This window comes from Musca domestica, unplaced genomic scaffold, assembly GCF_030504385.1.
Source record: "Musca domestica strain aabys unplaced genomic scaffold, Musca_domestica.polishedcontigs.V.1.1 90, whole genome shotgun sequence".
In the NCBI taxonomy this organism is placed as follows: domain Eukaryota; kingdom Metazoa; phylum Arthropoda; class Insecta; order Diptera; family Muscidae; genus Musca; species Musca domestica.
Genome location: NW_026712436.1, coordinates 128,845 through 145,693, shown reverse-complemented (window position 1 = coordinate 145,693; position 16,849 = coordinate 128,845). Strand labels below are relative to the sequence as shown.

Genomic DNA, 16,849 nt, shown 5'->3' with positions numbered 1-16,849 from the left:
GTATTGGTTTCGCTTTACACAAATTTTCTCCTCATTTCCCATCTAATCCAGCTGTAATTTGACAGTTACAGTTGTTGGTGAAAAACCCTTCTTAGAAAACATCATCGCAAAAATTATCAAATATAGGTCGATAATTTAGAGCATCGTATTTTGTAGGTCCCAACTGCATTTTGGAACTAAATTCATTATAACTCAGTATTTTAATAGATTTTGACATATGACACATGTCCCATATTTTAGGTGGGTACAACAAGATCGAGTCGACCTTGACGTTATTTTTACTAGTTTGTTCTTTAATTTTAGCCGAAGATGTTCGTATATTCCATTCTGACGGCAGATCGTATATTGGCAAAAATTATGAGATGTGCGAAGTTTGAAGAAAATTGGACTTTCACATTTTTGAAAAAGAATATTTTACAATATATTTTTATACCCTCCAGCATTTTATGGGAGGTATATTAGCTTTGTTATTCCGTTTTTAACTCCTCAAAATATTCATAATAGACCCTACAAAGTACATATACTTTGGATCAGAGTAAAATTCTAAGACGATCTAGCGATATCGGTCTGTCTCTTGTAATCACGCTATCTTTCAAACGAATTGAAATAGAAGGCTAGTTTTTGCATACATGCATAGTTTACCAGTAGGCAGGTTATGTTTGTAAATGGACCATGTCGGTCCACGTTTTCGTAGAGCGTCCATATAACGGTACCTCCCAATATTCGCTATTTTCATGATTTTAGCGACATTATTTACCGGAATAATTTCAAATTTCATATTTAAAGTTCGTAATGGGTACTACAGCCTATGACAAAAATGTTTGCATACAGGTCCACGTCTTCGTATAGCCCCCATATAACCTCCCGATATTCGGTATTTTGATGATTTCAGCATCATTATTCGCCGGAATCATTTCAAATTTCATATTGGAAGATTCACCGGAATTATAACAAATTTCGTATTTATAGTTCGTAATGGGTACTGCATCCTATGACAAAAAATTTCGTATGCACGTTCTCGTTTTCGTGTATCGTCCATATAACGGTACCTCCCTATATTTGATATTTTAATGTTTTGAGTGTTTTTTTGGATAACTGACTGATTTATCAAAGCCCAGACGAAAAGGCTAGAATCCTGAAATTTTGCATGTAAGTCTTTGTTGGTGGTTAGAGGTAAAATAAGGCTGGGTTTTTGGAAATTCGGACTAGGAGTGATGTAGAAGTACTAAAAAAACGCAAAATGTCGTACCTTTTGATTTGTTGTGAACGGATACAGCTAAGAAGGAATATGAAAATAAAATAAAAAAATACAGTAAATTCAGCCAGACCCAACGTTAAATTTGTATACCTTACCTTTGGAACGAATTTGGAAATTATCAAAAAAATAAAATAAATAAATAAATAAAAAAAAAATCCGTTAATAATACTGAATATAGCCGTTGTATTGGGGTATATACGAAGATGTGGACCTGCAAAGGCAAATTTTGTCATAAGCCTTTACAATATTCAAATACGAAATTTAAAAAAAAAAATCCGGTAGCTAATAGTGTAGCTAAAATCATCAAAATTGAGGTTATACGAAGGCTGCAGTACCTGTTAAGAACTTCTAAGGGTGGAAATACATAAAGCGCTTATCTGGCTGGCTTAAGTCCTCGGCTGACTTCTTCGGAAATGAACAAAGAAGCCTAGGGCCAAAATCGAACTATGTCAACCGAAAACTACTTTGTTCATCTACGAAGAAGCAAGCCGATGACTTAAGCCAGCCAAATATGCTCTTTATGTATTTGCAGCCTAATACGAAATTTCAAAACATTTTCGGTGAATATTGTACCTAAAATCGACAAAAGTTTCTGATATATGGGGCCTATAAGAAGACCTGGACCTGCATAGACAATTTTCTGACATAGACTGTAGTTCCTATTACGAATTCTAAATATGAAATTTGAAACAACTCCGGTGAATAATGTCTTTTAAATCGTCAAAATATCGGATATCGAGGGTACCATTGTATGTGAGCTATACGATATCGTGGACCTATATAGGCATTTCTCTTCCGGGTGGTAAAAAATGTTGGCATGGATTTGTATACAATTCCATTGAAAAATGTAGCTAAAATCATCAAAATACCGAATATAGGGAGGTACCGTTAAATCGGGGCCATACGATATTGTGGACCTATATTGTGGACAAGGTAAAGTACTCAGAAGGAAATCCTTTTGTGGATTTCATTTGAAAAAATTCGCTACAATCGTAAAAAATATAGAATATAGAGGGGTACCATTATGTGGGGCTATACGATATCGTGGACCGATATAGCCCATCTTCGAACTTGACATGCCTGCATAAAAAAGACTGATCTGTACAAAATTTTATTGTCCTATCTTTCTCGTTTTGACTTTAGCGTGATTACAAAAGACGGATGGACGGACAGGGCTAAATCGTCTTAGCATTTTACGCTAATCAAGAATATATATACTTTGTTAGGTCTAAAATTATTATATCAACGAGTTCCAAATGGAATAACGAACTTAATATACTCTCCACGCTATGTATGTCGGAGGGTATAAAAATTGGGTCAAACTGATCAAATTGTGCACCAAAAGGCCTACCACGAAATGTTGAAACGAATCTAAAATTTTAAGGGAAAATCCTCGCATGGAACTGTCCATATAGTCCCCATATAACTATAACACCAGGTATTTGGCATTTTGCTGATTTGTGTCTCACTTTTCATCGCAAATGTGTCAAATTAGGTATTTAGAGTTAATGACAGAAAATTTATAGACACACACCTTCGTAGAACTCGCATATAACAGTACCTTCTAATATTTGACATTTTAGGGATTTTAGCTACATTTTTAACAGAATTATCTCAATCTTAATATTCAGAGTTCGTTAAAGGCACCGTGTTCTCCGAAGCGTTTCCATTTTCGTATAGTCCCATATAACAATAATAGCATATATTGGGAATATTTAAAATTATAGCGTAATTTTTCAACAATATTTTTCCATTTTGCAAGTTCCTTCCAGTTAGTGGAGGGTATTAAAAGTTCGCCCGAAAGCTTAGCGTTTGAGGATATACAAATATTTTTTGATACAGCCAAGAAGTGCCTCATTGAAATAACGGTTTAGACTCTAGGTTTATTTGGGCCAAATCCGTTTCAGAATATTTTTGGAGTCGATCTAGCGATGTTCGTCCGTCTGTCTGTTTGTCTGGCTGGCTGGTGCGCGTGATAACTCTCGAAGGGAGTATCCGATTTGGTCCAAACTTGGTACATCGTAATATTATTATAAAGCCTGGATCGAGTTCAGAAATGGACAAAATCGGTCCACTCCTTCTTGTACCTCCCCTACAAAGGTTGAATTTTTCAAAGAAAATATTTTACTACACAGGAAAAGAAAGGATAATCCGTTTTTTCTCCAACTTTTCAAATCATAATATTTGTATCAGTGCTAGGTCAGATACGAAAATGGAATACATCGAAGTGGACCGATGTATCAAGTACCTCCCCCACAAAGAGTCAAAATTTTTGGATAATTATAACTCTCATAAAATGTGACGTAAGAGTTCGATTGTCTTCAAATTACACACATCACAATATTTTTATCAACATAAACCGTTAAAGAGGTGGTAGAAATCTGACCATTCCTTCTGTTACCTCCTTCACAAAGGGCCAAAATTATGAAAAACCAAAACAATCATTTAATCCGAAAATTTGTAAAATATGAAGAGAACGGGATGCTCTTCATATTTCACACATCCCATTATTTCTACTAATACAAGATATGCTTTGAAGATTGGATATATGGGTCCACTCCTTCTGGTACCTCCCCCACAAAGAGTCAAAATTTTGAATGCCCATGAAGCTTATTAAATGCAAAATTAATATCAGATCTCATGCAGACTTGCTACATCTCAACCAATATCGTCCAAACCACGTCGCAATATTTATATCATATTTATTTAGGTCCGATGTGATATAGACAATATTGGCCCATTCCTTAGAAATCGAATTCATAGAGGGTCAACCATTTGAATAATCATAAGAGATGTCAAAATATATTTAAATAATCAAACATTGGCTGAGGGTATACATCTGTCGGCAAAACCTACTGATACTTTTTAACTTGTTTAAGATAATTTTTGATCTTTTCGGAGAAAATCCCACAGTACTCAGTTAAAAATGTTTATAAAATTTAGATTTGCTTTCTATACAATCCTGTTTTTAGTTATCGCCCGAATCAGTGGTTGTAAATTCTTCAAAGTTTGATTGTGACCCATTTGCAACACTAGCATTGACTATGAGCACAAAAGGTTATGGGGTTTCATGCTGTTTTGGTTCTTATCCTTAAAACTTGTTTAAAAAAACATTTTACTTTGACAAGTTCTAATAATAATTCCGAATCTTTTATTTTCCACGTTTATCCAAACATCTGAGCCTACTTGCATTGATTATTTTTCCCTTCACAAATGAACTCGATTCAGTTTCTCGTCAAATTTTAGGTACTACAACTTTTTTCATTTCGTACCATCAATCGATTTGCTATTCAAAATTTGTTTCTCTCAATATGTGCTTTAATACAACAACAACAACAAAACGAAATGCAATACAATCACAGTCGTTCTCCCCGACTCGCAGCCAAACCGTTTCATTTCAATTAGTCTGTTTTGAACGTTGTTGTTATTCTTTTACTTTTTTTCATTCAAGAGAAAAAGTTCTTTGCCCTACAAATCTGTGCTATGGCTTTTAAAATATATGTATATGTAAGTACGTACATAAATCATGGCTAACACAAACACAAACACACACTCACACATACACATGTATATACATACATTAAAACATGCAAATTCCGATACACACGAAAGGCACTTCAGCGAACATTGAAATGTGAAAATGGTTAAAATGCAAACCGATAACGCAATACCATTAACCAGTGTTGTCAAACTTACAAATTTCCGAATGACTCTTTGCTTGGGATTAGACGACACGTACAGACATGTGTATTTGCTGACATATTCCAAGGTATGTAGGAGGTATTGCTTGGCCAACCGTTGCAATTGCATCGTTTAAAAGTAAAAGAGTAACAAAAGTTGATGTTGTCTCACCTTTTTCTACAAATCATATTTCTATGATATCTATTGAGAAGGAACATCTGCGCACAAGTCCGATACCTAATATTGGGACAATTTTTTAAGTATAATAGGGAATTGGAACTATAAATAAAAACAAGTAAGCTGAGACTAATTTCGAATAACCTGCACCATTACAATTTGATGTGAAGTTTTTTGTAGACCTACAACAATTTTGACAATTATAAAGGATTCCGTTAATATATTAAGATGAATAATTGGAATCACTTTGTAAATCCTTTCAAAATTAAACAAGTAAAAAACAGTAAGTTCGGCCAGGCCGAATTTTGAATACCCTCCACCATTTGGAACGAATTAGAAAATTTTGAAAAACATAAAATCCATTAAAAAATTCTTTTAAAATCTTTAAAATATCTAATAAAGGAAGGTGCCGATATATGGGGGGAATACGATATTGTGAACCTATAAAGACAAATTCCTTGTCCTCACAAGGAATTCCTTGTGTGGATTTTCAGATAATTATATTGGAAAAAGTGGCTAAAATCGTCAAAATACCGAATATAGTGGAGCACCGTTATGTGGGAGCTATCGATATCGTTGACTTCTATAAACAATTCTTTTTGAGGGGGTAAAATGCTCACAAGGGACTCCTTTTGTGGAATCTCAGACAATTCTATTGAAAAATGTGGCTAAAATTATCAAAATGCCGAATACCGGGGGTACAGTTATATGGGGGCTATACGATATTGTAAACCTATATAGATAATTCTCTGCCGTGGTATAAAGTACCCACAAGGAACTATTTGTATGGATTTTGAGACAATTCCATTGAAAAATGTGGCCAACATCATCAAAATACCGAATATCGGGGGTACCGTTATATGGGGGCTTACGATATCGTGGACCGATATAGCCGATCTTCGAACTTGACCTGCCTGCAGAAAAAAGAGAGATCTGTGCAAAATTTTAGCTTCCTATCTTAATTAGTTTAGACTGTAGCGTGATTACAACAGACGGACAGACGGACGGACAGGGCTAAATCGTCTTAGAATTTTACTCTGATCAAGAATATAAATACTTTGTTGGGTCTAAAATGATTATTTCGTTGAGTTACAAACGGAATGACGAACTTAATATACCCTCCATACTATGTATGGTGGAGGGTATAAAAAAATCAAAACGAAAAAAAATGCATAACACCGACGAACTGTAAAAATAAGCTGCAATCTGATATTCTACGATTTTCATTGGATAGTTTAAATCCTTGCAAAAGCCATTCGATGAATATCCAATGTAGATATTCGATATATCAAATGGTTTGGTCTCACTTTACCACCAAATCCGCCGTTCGGGTTATTAGTTCAAATTCATATGTGATTTTGATTGGTCAAGTTTTCACATAATGGAAGGTATAAAAAGTTTCATCGAATGACATTTTTTGTTTCACTACTCAGAATGTGTTCATTTTTACTAATTAGTATATGGAAACAATAGAATGTGGATCACAGAATGCTTCCTTCTGGGGATCTATTCACTGAAAAAACAAAATGCTTGGAATTGTATCTGATACTTTCACTACCGAAAATTGGGAGGATAGGTAGTGGTAAGCGTTTGTGCATTTGTTTGTAACATGGAAAAGGATCTTCATAGAACTTTCGTCCGTCTGTTCATTTATTTTTGCGAACAAAATGCAGGTCGCATTTATTATCCAATTGAGAAGAAATTTTCCACACAATATATTGGCCAAAGGATTAATCCTATTGAAATTAGTGAGAATCGATTCAAATTGAGATATAACTACCATATATTCTAGAACCGATTTCGGGTTAATTGTGCACCAAATGGCTAATATCAGTCCAAATGACCTGAATTTTGGCAAATCCAACCGAATTCAGTCTAGAAACAAGTACTTCAAATGTGGTGAAAATCGGTGCAGACCATAACACCCATATATATATATTTCATCCGAATTGGGGTTTTAAGTCCCTCACATGTACAATATGTACTCCACAACAATAATCTTTGGTACAAGATATCAGATACAGCTCCGAAATAGGTGTTCAAAATTTTTTTCAAGATCGCTTTAGATTTGGATATAGCTCGCATATATAGCTTTATCCGATATCAAATTGAGTGTGCCCCAAAATGACTAATATCTGTCCAAGTGAACAAATTCATCTGAATTCTTACTAGAATAGTGAAAATCGGTTCAGACATAGCTTCAATATTTAAAAGACTTAGCGGTATTCTCAAAGCGATTTCACTGGCATATGCAGTTTAAAATAGAAAACGCTTGAATATTGAATCCCAATGCATTTATTTTAAATTATTTTTTTTACATCGTTATGGAGGCTTTGCCCCGCTTTTTTAAATTTTTTTTGTTTTCAAGGAAATAAAAAACGTGTCTCATCATACTTAGATCGACTTCTGAGATGATCTATATCAGGCCGTTCCTTCTGGTACCTCTACGACGCAAAAGTCAAAATTTTCACAGAAAATAATTTACAGTATGGAAAAATGCAGGATATCGGCCCACTCCATCAAGTACTTCCAACACAAAGGGTAAAACATTTGGAATGATTATAACTCTTATAAAATATGAGTCCGAATGTCTTTAAATTTAGCACATATCAATATTTTTGGCAACAAAAGATCTGGTATGGAATATATCGGCCTACTCCTTCGTGTACATTTCCCACAATGTTTCAAAATTTGGAATAAATTTCAAGCTCATAAAACGCGAAATGATCCGAATCCTTTCAAACTCGGTATGTCCCAATATTGTTATATAAACACAAAATCTGATGTGATACCTCCCCCAAAAAGTGGTCAAAATTTTGAATATCCATGAATTTCCTAAAATGCAAAATTAATATCCAATTCCATTTCGACATGGCACATCTCAATGTCGGATCGGACAATTTCTTCTGCTACCTTCTCCGCTACCTTCTCCACATTTAAAAAAAAAACTCAAGAAAAAAAATTATACATCCAACTCGGTTCAAATTTGACACATCCATCATTTTTGCTAATACAAGATCTTTGGTACCTCGCCCAAAAGGGTCACAATTTTAATTTTTTTTATCTGTCATAACTTGCGGAACAAGTCAGCGATTCTTTACTACTCCCTATATCTAAATATTTCTCTCAACAAGAAACCTGATATGAATGTGAAATTTATGATTTCCCATAAAATTGGATATAAATGTTCGGTTTTCTTGTAATTTTGCCCATACCAATATTTTTATCTGTATTAGATGAAGTATGAGAATGAAATACTTTGGTCGACAATATCTGATACCTCACGCACATTTTAACATTTTTTAGAAATTGTCACATATCTCATATAAAGTCAAGGAAGTAACCAATATAGTCCAAACTTGGCACATCACAATATTTATATCATATTTATTTAGATCCAATACTAAATGGACAAAATTGGACCATTTCTTCGGAACCCACTCCAAAGAGGGTCAACAATTTGAATAATTATAACAAAAGTCAAAATATATTTAAATAATCGAAAATTGGCTGAGGGTATACATCTGTCGGTAAAACCGACTGATACTTTGTAACTTTTTTCACTATCATTAGATGAAATGAAATACTTCGGTTCTCTATATATGGTACCTCATGTACATTTTAAAATTTTCCAATACTTATCACATATTTCATGTAATGTGAAGGAAGTGGTCGATCGTAATATTCATATTAGACTTATGTCAGATGCGGAATGGACAAGATCTACCCACTCCTTCGGAACCTCATACATAAATATTTTATCGTCAAAAACATTTTATACTTTTTAACTAATTCACATATCATACGTTTATATACCTTCCACCATAGTATGAAGGGTATATTAAATTTGTCATTCCGTTTGTAACACCTCATAATATACATTTTAAACCCCACAAAGTATATATATCCTTGTTCAGCATAAAATTCTATATCGATTCAACTATGTCCGTCCGTCTATCCTGATTTCCACCACTCTAGCTTCCGAACGAAATGAAGTGGGTTGATAAAATTTTACTCAAATATGTATTTTGTCTGCAGGACTTTTGGTATTGAAAATTGTCTGTGCAAGTCCACGTCTTCGTATAGCCCCCATATAACGGTATCTCCCGATATTCGATATTTTAATGTTTTAGCAACTTTAATCACCGGAATTGTTTCAAATGTGGTGTTTGAAGTTCGTAATGGATACTACAACCTATGACTGAAAATTGTCTGTGCAGGTCCACGTCTTCGTATAGCCCCCATATAACGGTACCTCCCGATATTCGATATTTTAATATTTTAGCAACTTTAATAACCGATTTTTTTTTAAGTTTCGCATCTGATTATTTTAATGGCTTATGACAAAAATTGCCTATATATATAGGTCACGTCGTCGTATAGATCCTAATGGACACATTCGGTATTTTTAAGATTGCAACAGAATTTTAGCGGATTTAATTTTTTTTTCAAAATTGCCAAATTCGTTCCAAATTGTAAAGGGTATTCAAAAACCATTTTTTATAAATTTTTTTATAAAAATTTAGTTTTTGCACAAAATAATAAACTTTTTAGTGTTTTCTTCCAAATATTTATCGGCAAGCGAAGACTAAGGTCTTCTTTCTCCTTTTGTACGACCTTATAAAATTGGCCTTGAGAACAGCCATTTTCACATTTCTTTCTTAGTTTGAAGTAAAAGACAACACAAGAAAAACTTTTTTTTTTAAATTTAAGAAAATGCGAACAAATTTTGAATTTGTGGAAAAAATCGGTAAAATTAAGAGGCACAAATTACGCTGAAAATTTCTAAGAAAAGTTAAGAATTTAAATTATATCGATAGATCTTAGCGACTTCGTTTTGTTTGAAAAATATGTTGTAAATCGAATACCGAATATCCGAAAGTTCCTTTGTATGTGCTCAATAGGAAAATCGTTCAGTTAAGAATTTCGTGAATTAACGAAATAAAATTTTTCTGTTATCGTTAATCGTTGTAAATTCTATCTTTAACTAACTATAGAATCGCCCTACTGATTTACATATCTTTTAAAATTACCCATACATTATTTTCTTTAGAACGAACTAAAACACCTTCCCTCACTTGGCAGCGGACAACAATTCAAATAAGAAACACTTTACAAATCACGCCAAGAAAAAAATCCATACACATTGACAGCATTGAAAGCATGTACAAATTGTTGCAAAATGGAGAAAATGCCGGTAAACTGCATCCATACACATGGTCATGACCATACACAACCATGTACAACAAACATATCGGGGTGTAGATAGAGCAAAACGAATGGATGAAAAGTTGCTTTTCAATTCACAAAAAAAAAAAAACACACACACACACAAAAGTTTCTCAAATGCTGACAAGCACATTTTTATTTTTTTGCAATCGTAAAATACATCATGCACACATTATACATGTTTAAGGAGGTACCAACCTTGTTTTCTGATGAGTATTTTATCCGGTGATTTTTTATTCTACTTTAGTCGTAGCACATAATCATTAACACCAATATCCAAAATTTTTGCTTGATATATTTTATTTGATATATATTCTTCAATTTATTTTTTGAGATTTTTTACAACATTTCTTTTTGATATTTTTTATTATTTTTCACTTTTTAAGCAATTTATTATTTTCTTCTTTTATTTTTTTTTTTTATTTCTAAATGATGTATTTCACACTTTCCGAACAATTTTTTTTAATTGTCAACAAACAACCAACCGTTCACTTCAACGTTATCCCGACGAAAGAGCGCAAAATGTTGCTTGCTTTCTGAGCCGCCTTTAGCACAACATCCTTATCCGCAGTTGGTGTTGTTGTTTTTATCCTATCTCTGGAAAATGTTCGCACAAACATAAATGGCAGAAAATGCATATAGCAGCACAACAATATATCTACGTATACAAGTGTGTTCTCCGTAACGGTGTATTTTGATGTAGGAGTTATGGTTGGCTTATATATACACACACATACACACGTACAAAGGTCCACAAAAAAAGTTATGTACTTAACTTTTGGCTGTGGCCGTGCATCAATGTTTGCATGTGGGTGGCAGGCAGTTTGCACTTTATATACTGTTGCTGTATACCACTGAGCTTGCTATTGTTTTTGTTTTCTTTTTTCTTGTTGTCGTTGTTTTGTATTTTAATTATGTTGTTTTTGTTTCGATTTTGTCTCGTTTGGACTGCACTTACACATTTACATATTTATGTACATGTTATTCCATTCATTACTCACTGTCCGCAATGACAATGGCGCTCTCTTTAAATTCACTCTCTCTCTCGCACTCTTTTGTAAATATTTACTCCACAAGTGCAATAGTACAACTCATCAATCACGCTCACCGTATGTTGTTGCACTTTATTTTCATTACATTTCAATGAGACTTTTTATTTGCTCTCTCTCTCTCTTCTGGCTTAATCTCTTCGTTGTAATTCTCACTCTCTCTCGATTCACTGTTTCTTTATTTCTATTTCAATTTCCCCATTTACTTCTCTCTTCAGAACTGCTCTACGTTGGCAAGTCTACTGCTGTTTCGAATATCCGCTAAAAACAACCGTTAACGAGCAGCCCCAAATTGCAACTGATTTTTGCTTGTGCAAGTCCTGTTCATTGAGGCCATTGCCGGAAAACGGATGCTGTGAAGCTGTGTCGATTGTGGGCTTAGGGCGCATGTCCTTCTGCAAAGTCCACACAATTCCGTCGTCAATCCACAAGAGTTCATTTATATGCCACGCTTGTTGTGTGTTATAACAGTTTTATGGCAAAATGAATTTTAGCATTACTTTTTAAGTCTTACCAGTATTTATACGGGTTTTTTTTGTGGAACAAACAACATTGTCCTGTTGAATAAATATCCACAAGGAGATGTGCAACAGGTGGTCTTGACACATGATGAATGTTGTAAATGTTGCTTAGTTACTCGAGTTTGCTATATTTGGTATTGAATTTTACTTTTTTTCGCAGAGGTAAAGCTTAAGGTTCCATATTAAAAAATCGTAGATCTCATATAAGAACAAGTAATAAATCTGTAAGTTTGGCCGGACCGAACTTTGAATACCCTCCACCAAAAAAAATCTATTAAAATCTTAAAAATACCGAATGTAGCAGTTATATTAGGGTCTATACGACGACGTGGACCTGCATTGGCAACTTTTGTCATAAATCATTACAATATTCAAATGCTAAAGTTGAATTAAAAAAAATCGGTAATAGTGTTGCTAAAATCATCAAAATGCCGAATATCGTGAGATACCGTTGTATGAGGGATATACGAAGATATGGGGGATATATATGAGGGATATACACAGACACTTTTCTGTCTTAGACTGTAGTATCCGTTGTGAACTTCAAATAACAAATTTGAAAAATTTCTGGTGAATAATGTTGCTTAAATCACTAAAATACCGAAAAAGGGGCCTATATCAATCAGTGGACCTACATGACCCATTTTCAATACCAAAAATCTTTCAGACATAATAAACATTTGAGTAAAATTTTATCAACCCATTTTCAGTACTAAAAGTCCTGCAGACATAATACACATTTTTTTATCAACTTACTTCATTTCTATCGGAAGCTGGAGTGATTTCCATAGACGGACAGACGTATGGACGGACGGACATCGCTAGATTTTTCGACATAGAATTTTTTGCAGATCAAGAATATATGTACTTTGTGGGGTCTAAAATGTATAATTCGGGGTGTTACAACCAGAAAGACAAACTTAATATACCCTGCACACTATGGTGGAGGGTATAAAAAGGGTGATTTCAGCTTGTCCAAAACTTTGAACACCCTAGTATAAGGCTGATAGGCCGGGAGATGTTTGCGATAATACAGGTGTTGGTTGCGGATGACAACATTCGGTAATGACGGTGTGTGTTGAGGTTCGGGTTCTGCGATGGTCGGAATGACGACGGCCGATGATCAGGGAACGAATGATACGATGAGTTTCGAGAAATCGGCTGATGATCGGGAAGCGTCGAAGATGCGATGATTTTCGGGAATTCAGTTCATGATAGGGAGCGACGATGCGATGAGGATTTCGGTTGATGATCGGGAACGACGATGCGATGAGTTATTAATACTATTTCTACGGTCTACGATTACAAACTTGTAATTGTACGAACAGGGAATTAAAACTCTAGTAGGGTACAGTAAACCGAAGTCTATGTAGGGAACGGAAACCTCCGTGGGATACAGAAAACCGAGGTCTCCGAATGGGAAAGCAGAAGCTTCCGTGTGATACAGGAAACCGAAGACTCTGTGTGGGACGGAAAGCCGACGCTTCCGTGTCGTACAGGAATCCGAAGACTTTGAGTCAGACGGAAAGCCGTGGCCTCCGTGGGGTACAGGAAACCGAAGTCTCTGAGTGGTACGGAAAGCCGAAGCCTCCGTGGGGTACAAAAGTTTTAGGTGGAATTTTGGATGACAGTCACCATTGATTCGGGGGTGCTAGATAAGGCTGGGTTTTTTCGAAACTCTTCCTATAAGGGTACGAAAAGTACAAACAGGTACTAATTATTTTACCTTAAATTGTGGTACGTAAGTTCGTCTATGATAGACATAAAAAATATACGGAAAACATTTTGGAAATTCGCACTATGAAAACACGAAAAATTACCAAATATTGTACCATTGGTATTCAATGAACGGATAGGGCTATAATTCTGAAATTTGAAATGGGGTCACTGGGGGTGAGAGGTAAAATCAGCTGTATCCATTGTCTTTATAAAGATTTTTCCCTTTCCTGTGCTGAAATTTAGTTGTTTGATTGATTTAAACACTGAATGACAATACAGTGTGGCGAACGGACTTCAGAGGCGCTCGGGAATCCTAAGAAGGGTTTTTCGATTGATGATCGGATATTCGACATTTACGTTTTGACATATCTCATAGGAAATAGACGACTCATGGACAATCGGAAGCTATGCGATTGATACTCGGCTGGTTGATGTGAAGTGTGATTAGCCGCGGATTCCTCGGATTTTGACAAGTGAGGAAGACCAGGAATGCTCTGGCTTTCGGGGTGGTGAGTTTAGGGTTATTGGGAACTTGTGGATGGGCGCCAGATGGAATGGAATTACGATGCTTATGTTCGGGTGTCTACGATGTAGGTGGATTGGAAATGTTATTTTCTGAAAAGTTTAATCGAAAAATTGAAACATTCTTGTATATACAAAGTTTATGAAAATTTCACAAAATGGTCCATGCTAGACTTATTGTCAATCTAGTTCATAGTTCAGTACTCCAGCTGCTGAACGTATGAGTAATTTCATATATTTTATATCACTCATACGCAGCCTTTTCATACAAATGACGGAAGCGGAACTAGATAAGGAACAAGTTGTTCGATCCAACTATATTAGCACAACTCTAGTCCAGATCCTAAAAATAACTCCTACATCAAATAAGACTAACAGTAAAAAAATCAAGCACATAATTTCCACTTAAAGTAAGAGTACATAAATTATAAGTTTAATTTTCTATGCTATTCGTGATGGAATTTAAGCGTGATAGTGTGATTTTTTATATTTGGCTGGAAAACCACAAGTGGCTATCGTTAGAGCGCTCCAGCATTTAAATGTGAATAAATCTTTTGTGTCTTGTACCATCGCTCGTTACCGTGATACTGGTAGCGTAGCCCGACGTCAAGGAAGTGGACGGAAGAAAACAGCAACATCATCAGAAATGGTTTGAAAAGTTAAGAAGCGACTTGATCGAAACCCGCGTCGCAGTGGCCCAAAAATAGCTCGTGTGCTGAACATATCACAATATTCCATTCGGCAAATATTGAAAAATAAGCTCGGGGTAAAGCCATTGAGTTCGATTTTCTATAAATTTGCACATAAAAATTTCAAAATAATTCTCGTATTTATATCCTGCAGCACATGGCTGTAAGTGTATTATGTCTTTGTGCATTTGTTTGTAACATGGGGAAGGAAGAGTGATAGACCCGTAGTTACTTTTGAGGATCTTCATGGAATCACTTTCTTAGTCGATTTATGCATGTCAGTCCATCTGTCCGCCCGTCTGTCCATCTATTCTTGACAACAAAATGCAGGTCGTATTTATTATCCGATTGAAATTAAATTTTCCAAACGATATTTGTTTGGCTCATGGACGAAACCTATTGAAATTGGGGAGAATCGGTTCAATTTTGGGTTAATTGTGCACTAAATGGCCGATATTAATTCATCCAATAATCCATATTGGTACATCCGACCGAATTCTGTCTGGAAACAATCACATTAGATTTGTTGAAAATCGTTTTAGATATAGCTATAGCTCCCATATATATGTTTCATCCGATTCGGTGTTTAAGTCCCTCACTTTCGTAATATGCACTCCACAAGAATGATATTTGGTACCAGATATCAAATACAGCCAGAAATACATCTGCCAAATTGTATCAAGATTGGTTCAGATTTGGATATATCTCCAATATATATCTTTAAACGATTTTGGGTAAAATTGATCATCAAATGGCCAATATCAGTCCAAATTATGATGAATTTTTGCACATCCGACCGAACTCAGATCAGAAGCAAGTACATCTAATTTGGTGAAAATCGGTTCAGATATGGCTATAGCCCCCATATTTCATCCGATTTGGCCGTATAGTACCCAACATTCGCAATATGCATTCGGCAAAAATGATATTTGGTACCGGATATCTTAAGCTAAGATTAGGATATAGCTTCCATATATATCCTTAATCCGTTTTCAGGTTTATTCTGCAAATAATGGCTAATATCAGCCCAAATGGAGTACATTTCCGGATCCGTTATATATTTTCTAATATAATCCTTCTCGAAGTGATGTCATGCACTCTATAGCAATGTTATTTGGTATAAAAAATCTCCGTTAAATTTAGTGAAAATCGATTCAGAATTAGTTATACCTCCCATATATTAATTCCTTCTGAAACCAATTTCAACTGCTATAAAGGTAAATCTTGACAAGTGGTATGGTCTTCTTCGAATAAATTCTTTTATTTCGGAAGCTTTACAAAATATTCATAGTGGTCCGCTCGGCTTTTGACTTCCCTTACTGGTTTTATCTACAATATTACCGAATATACTACGTAACTAAAATCAACAGATTCCAAGGAACCTCAATCCGATTTTTTTCATCAGTAGAAATATTCGTTCCACGACATCAACCTTGGTTTCAATTTTCTAAAATAATGTCTCAATGCGAGTAACTTGTAAACCGCAACTATTTATCTATACTCATATACTTTTGCATGTAAATAATCGTTGGTCACGCCATACCTTACCATAATCCCTAATTATGCCGACAAATATACTAATCGACAATTCCTGCTAAATTGTCTGCAAACCTAAGTAATTACCGGTACTTAAAATGCTTATATATCATAGGCAACGAGAGAAAGAGTCCATCTTAACTTACAGCGATCAAAATAAGCTTCTTAAAGACACACTTGACAACTCTTTTGGGGAGAATAATTCACCAAAAAAAAAAAAAAAAACAAACCAAACCAAAGAAGACGAAGCCAGAAAAAAGTTAGTTGCGAAAACAAAACAAAAGAAATAGCCACCAAAACCAGCCATCCGTCCATTCATTCCGGCTGTGGTAATGAGTTGGAAAAATAAACGTAAACGGGCCAATCGGAAAAACAAACTGCTAACCTTTTAAGGCAATTTTCGCTTAGCCGACGTTGCTCGCAGGCAAATCGAGTTAAATTGTGTGCACCGAGCGTAATGTGTAAAAT

The 16,849-nt window shown here is 35.0% G+C and overlaps 1 protein-coding gene across 1 annotated transcript in view; it reads right to left on the bottom strand.

Moving 5' to 3' along the window:
- The window catches only part of LOC101887270 (cell adhesion molecule Dscam2), a 332,543-nt gene extending 320,875 nt beyond the window's left edge, over positions 1–11,668 (bottom strand). The window contains exon 1 of the mRNA XM_059131918.1: positions 10,544–11,668. The gene's annotated coding sequence lies outside the window, so the exon portion shown is untranslated. The remainder of the gene's footprint in view (positions 1–10,543) is intronic.
- Between the last annotated feature and the right edge of the window lie 5,181 nt (positions 11,669–16,849).